We start from the raw sequence: 6,000 nt of genomic DNA on the forward strand, positions 1-6,000 counted from the left end.
ATAGGAACTGTCTTTGCTACTGGTGGTACGTGCTTTCAGTCTTTAGTATCCTTTGCCTGATTGGAGGGAGGAGAAGAGAAAATGTCTGAGGTGGGTGGGGTGCGGGGTGTCTTTGATTAGGTTCACTGCTTCACTGAGGCAGTTAGAAGTGTAGACAGAGTCCGTAGAGAGGAGGTCTCCCACCGATGCATTTTCTACCTGTCCAAATTTACACACTGCAATTAAGTCCAAAACTGCCACTTGTCTTTGCAGGATTGTAACATATTTTCCAATAAGTTCTCCCATTTTTTAAAAAAAGTCATTACTCTTTTACACTGCTTCAATCTCAGAATAGCATCAGGATTGCTGACACCCCTTCCTTTACTTCTTCCTAACTTAGCACTTGTCAGATCATAGCATCCCTTGTTTGAGAAAGTATGGTACACACACCCAGCAAAAGGTATCCGTTTCTATGTTTCTTAGTAGTCTGATTGCATGATCCAGCACAATTACAGCTACAATTGTTCCTTTAACCAACATTGATCTGTTTGTATTTATGAATTTTCCATGAGTTGGCTCGTTAATTTGCTTTCATGACCTTTATTTTTGTTCATCTAATCTCCTTTCTACTTTCCCCATGCTTTTGTTTTCTTCCAATCAAGTCTGAAATCTCTGAAGTGAAATGCCATTCCTTTCCCTTTGAAGTCGTTTTCAGTCATAACTATGGTAATATTTTTGCAAACACTTAAGCCATCTGCTGATTTTGTTTTATTCATTTGACTTTTTGATGATGACAGTATGGCAATGTGCATTGGCCAACTTTGTTGTTTATTTTAGAACATAGAACATAGAAAACCTACAGCACAATACAGGCCCTTCGGCCCACAAAGCTGTATTGAACATGTCCTTACCTTAGAAATTACCTGGGGTTACCCATAGCTCTCCATTTTCTAGCCTTTGTTTTCAAGACTTTGGGCTACACACTGACACTGCTAGTAGTGCTACTGTCTCACAGCAGCTGAGATCTAGCCTCTAGTAGAGACCACACATTCTCTCTGTGACTCTGTGGGTTTCGTCCAGGTGCTCAAACAGACATTAGGGTTGCTGGGTCAATTGGCTGCTGAAAATTATCTCTAGTGTTTAGCTGAGTAGTTGAATCTGGGGAGATTTGATGGGAATGTGTGAAAAATAAAGAAGTTAGATTAATGCAGGTATTAGTGCAAATGGGTTGCTGATTGTCAATGGGGTCTCGGTGGGACAAAGGTCCTGTTTCCATGCTGCATCTCCCCATGACTCTTTGAGTAATTTTTGCTTATTAATCTTTGTTTTCCTAGTTCCAACCTTGCCAATCTTCCTTCTCAGGTTTCCATTGCCTGGCCAATCTGATTTAAACACATCCTGACAGAGTATAAAAACTTCCGTATAGTGATATTGGTAGCCATAGAAGTTGCCTGACCCACTGACTTTCTCCAGCATTTTGTGTGTTGCTCCAGATTCTAGCATCTAGCCTCTTGTATCTGTCTTGTTATCGACACCACTGAGATGAATTCCACATGGCTTGCCCAGTTCCCTAGAACTGGTCCAAATGTCCCAGGAATCTAATGTCTTCTTTACTGCACTTGTTCTTCCGACACACATTCTTTTTTTTTGTAATTTATTTTTTTATTGAAGTTCATCATCAAACAAACATTTCCATAAGATGTATTTCAGACATTGTACATATATATCATATAAACATATATATCACAAATCTCCACAAAGTATTTATCTGAGGTATACACTTATAGAAAAGAGTAGAAAAAAAACAAACAAAAGGAAAAAAACTATGTACAACTAGGGAGTGATCTTCTTTTACAACATATTCATTGATCTGTGAGAATAAAATCAGGCCTATGAGGCTTTATGTAATTAAACCATTTTTCCCAGTATGAATCAAATTGTTCCAGCTTATGATTAACTTCAAAAGCTTCTTGAATTTCACTTAGCTTATTTTTTTATCATTTTCATTCTTGTGTCCCTAATTCAATGAATTGTATTTTCTGCTATCTTTTTTTTCAGTTTCCACTCCAGTATTTTCATAGATTTTGATCCACTTTCATAATGTCTCTGTTTCAGAAGCATTAAATTTTTCCTGATTTCTTGCATAGCCAAACTATTAATTTCATTCCTAATTTTTTAAATTTCCCCTGATGTATCCTGTGCCAAATTCAATTTGTATTTTTTCTCTAGTTCCTTCAGCCTATTTTGTAATTCCTCTAATGTTTTATTCTTTATTTTTTTCTTATATGAAGATATCGCTATAATTTTCCCTCTTAAGACAGCCTTCAGAGTATCCCATAAAATGGGAGGTGAAACCTCTCCATTATCATTAAATTCTAAGTAGAGACCAATTTCTTTTTTAATTTGTTCCTTAAAGTACGGATCATTGAGTAGACCTGAATTTAGTATCCAAATAGTATTCTTTGGTTGTAGGTCAAACGCAACAGATAAATATATAGCTGCATGGTCACTTACATCTATTGTCCCAATTCCACAGGTGTTTATTTTGTCTTTGTCTTTTCTAAATGTTATGAAATAGTCTATTCTTGTATAGACAGAATGGGGAGCAGAATAATGAGTGTAATCCCTTCTGTCAGGGAAAAGGTCCCTCCATATATCAATTAAACCAACATCCTCAAAAAGTGTATTAACTTTCTTATGTAAGGATTTTGTTTCATAGGTTTTTCTATTGGAAGAGTCCACGTTTGATTGTAATTATAAATTTAAGTCTCCCCCACATAACAGGAGACCTTTTGTTTCCGCTACCATAATATCAGTAATTTTCTGAAAAAAACCAATATTACTTCCCAGGGGTGCGTATATATTCAATAGAGTAACTGAATTTCCATCTATATTCCCCCTTACCAGAATATATCTGCCCTCTTTATCTCCCATTTGAATACTTTTTCAAAATTTAGCATACTTGAGATAAGAATAGCAACTCCTCTCCTATGTCCTGATTTATATGAGGAGAAAAACAAATTAGTGAAGCCCATTCTCTTTAGTTTTCTTTGCTCATTATCACTTAAATGAGTTTCCTGTAAATATACTACATGGGCTTGTTCTTTTTTCAGTTTTGATAAAATTCTATTACATTTGATTGAATTTAATAGCCCATTGACATTAAAAGAAATGAATTTTACTTTGTCCTTAGCCGGTTGTATTTATCTGTCAATGTATCATTGAAATTAGTGGAATAAAACTTAATCGATCTACTCCCTGAACAAATAAGAACCAAGAAACACAAATAATAACAAAAATGTTATTATTTTATTATTATTCAAGGCTGAGGTCTCTAGTAGATGACCCTGCGTTGAGCTAGAGGAAATGTCTAGCTGTGGGGGATAACCCCTCCTACCTGTGAGTTGAATACCATTGCAGTATTCATAAAAGTTAGTGAACAAATCCATTACACAGAAAAGATTTCCCTGTGTATTCCTCCTATATATATACACCCCTCCCCCCCCCACACACACACCTATATATATATATTACATACATACACACACACATATATATATTCTCATTTTGGTGGGGAAAAAGGAGTAAGTGAGCGAATAAAGAATAACAACTAAATCCACATTATTTTAAGTATTTCTCGAGATAGGTATATCACCGTATATATTTGCTTCCGTTTAGCTTCTCAACATTTTTAAAGTTAGCCAAACCTTATGGCCCTTCTGGAGGGGGTGAGGGCTGTCTTCAGAAAATTCCCGGTCTCTTCCTGATATACTTCTCTCAGCCTCCTCCCGTCTCCTGCCTTCTCGATTCTCGCACTATTTCCCAAGCGGAGCAGGATAATTCCTCTGCCAGGCTTTCCCTCAGTTTGGTCACGCTGACGGGAAATCCTTTGGCCTTCATGTCTGTAGTTGCCTCTTCCACTGTCTGATACTGTTGGATCCCATCTTGATAAAACACTTGAAATTTAGCAGGGTACGGAGTTTGAAATCTAATCCTTTCTTGCTTTAGTATTCACTTTACTTCAGAGTATTCTTTACGTTTCTGCAGGACCTCGGGGGGGGGTAATCTTGGTCAAAATATATTAATTTATCATCTAAAAACACCCTCTTCTTACCCTAGGCCCTTTGTAGAATCTCCGCCTTGATACTGCATCTCAGGAATTTAATTATTTATGAGCGTGGCTTATCTGCTCTGTCTCGGGTAGGCTTCGGGATAAGCACGCGATGAGCTCTCTCAATTTCCAGCTCCATAGTCAAAGGAAGCTCCAGCGTGTCCCGCAGCAATTTCCAACAAACTCCACTCCTTCGGGAACGTTGTATATTCTGAAATTTTTCCGCCATGATCTTCAGGTCAAGCAGTTTACCTTCTTGGTGATTTAATATTTTTATCGTCTTACTCAGTATCCGTTCCACATTTTGAATGTGAACTTCCACCTTCTCGATTCGAGTCTCTGCCACCGCTATTTTATGATTGACGTTGGCGAGCTCTGACTTAATATTATGTAGCTGCTGCTTTATATCTTTCTGGAACTCGCTTATTTCTTTCAGAATTTTGATCATATTTGCTGCTTCGCCTGAATGAGACCCAGCGTCCACCTCGTTACCACGTGGTCGGGTAGGAGAGCTGCTCGCTGCACTCCTCTCGGCCACAGGCTCCGCAGTGTTGTTTTTTTAAATTTCCATTCTTTATCCCCATTCTTGCCCCTCTTATCAGTTCAAATAATTTCAAAAAATACTATATTTGATGGGTTAACAGGGCTTAATACGCGTTTTTCCGGAGGAGCTAGTGACTTAAGCTGCCATTCTTGACGATGACGTCACTGGAAAAAAGACAGTCACACATTCATCTACATTGTCTTCACGTATTGCTGTACTCATTGTGAGGCACTCCAATGTTCAGGTTTGACCATAAAAGTGTGTCCCAGCTGTCTATGTGAAATGCAGGCCAGGCCAGTATGATATGGAGAGCAAGCTATTGCCCATGTAGCAAGCTCCCCCTCTCCACACAGCTGATGAATCCAAAGGAATTGCAGAGACCGATACAGTTTTGCACTAGTGGCGTCGTAGGAGTTGCCAGTCAAGGGATAAATGGCATTTACCTCCTGGTAACCCTAATCCTGGTACAGGCAGAGATTCTGTGGTCTGATGAATAGCTAAAACCTGAAAAAGAACCCAACTGCTGTGCATGTTCAAGCCAGAATGAAACATGAGCCATTTGTGGGTGCAGATGGTAATGAGGAAGTTTGTATTAGGTAACTGTGTGATATTGACCATTAGGTGGGATGGGAAACTCAATGGCAGATGGAACTAAATCCTGAGAAGTATGAAGTGACACAATTTTTGAGGCCTAATAAGGGCAGAGCATACATTATGATTGGTAAAGCCCTCAGGACTACTGAATGTGGTCCTGATGTGCAATGATGCACCAGTTCCTGATTGGAGAGCACTGAGCATGCACGGGGTTTGCCAGAATGTATCAGCGTGTGGCAGAATATGATTGTTAATTGTTAACCCACGGATTGTTTAAACAGAAGTAACATAACATGGTGTCAGAAGTGCTTTTGGAAGAATGATATGGGAGAATCGAGAATTGAAGATAATCAAAAAAAAGAAGAAAAAAGTTCGAACAGTAATCGGTGAGATGGAAGGTTTACAACCCCCACAAAAACTGCAGCTGACTGGCAATGTAACTGAGAATTGGAGGATATTCAAACAACAATTTGAACTGTACTTATCGGCGATCAATTATGAAGAAAAATTGGACAAAACCAAAGTGGCAATCCTGCTCCATGAATTGGAAATGACGCAGTAGAGGTATACAATAATTTTGTCTTTGAAGATGGAGATCATTTCAATTTAAAGTTGATAATGGACAGATTTGAAGTATTTTGTATACTGAGGTGTAATTTAATGTATGAGTGATGTAAATTATTCGCATTTGCGCAGAGGGCTACCGAAACAATTGATCAGCATGTGACTGAGTTAAGAAAGCGTAGTAGAACATGTGAGTTTGGATTGCTCC

This window comes from Hypanus sabinus, chromosome 11 (assembly GCF_030144855.1).
Source record: "Hypanus sabinus isolate sHypSab1 chromosome 11, sHypSab1.hap1, whole genome shotgun sequence".
Classification (NCBI taxonomy): domain Eukaryota; kingdom Metazoa; phylum Chordata; class Chondrichthyes; order Myliobatiformes; family Dasyatidae; genus Hypanus; species Hypanus sabinus.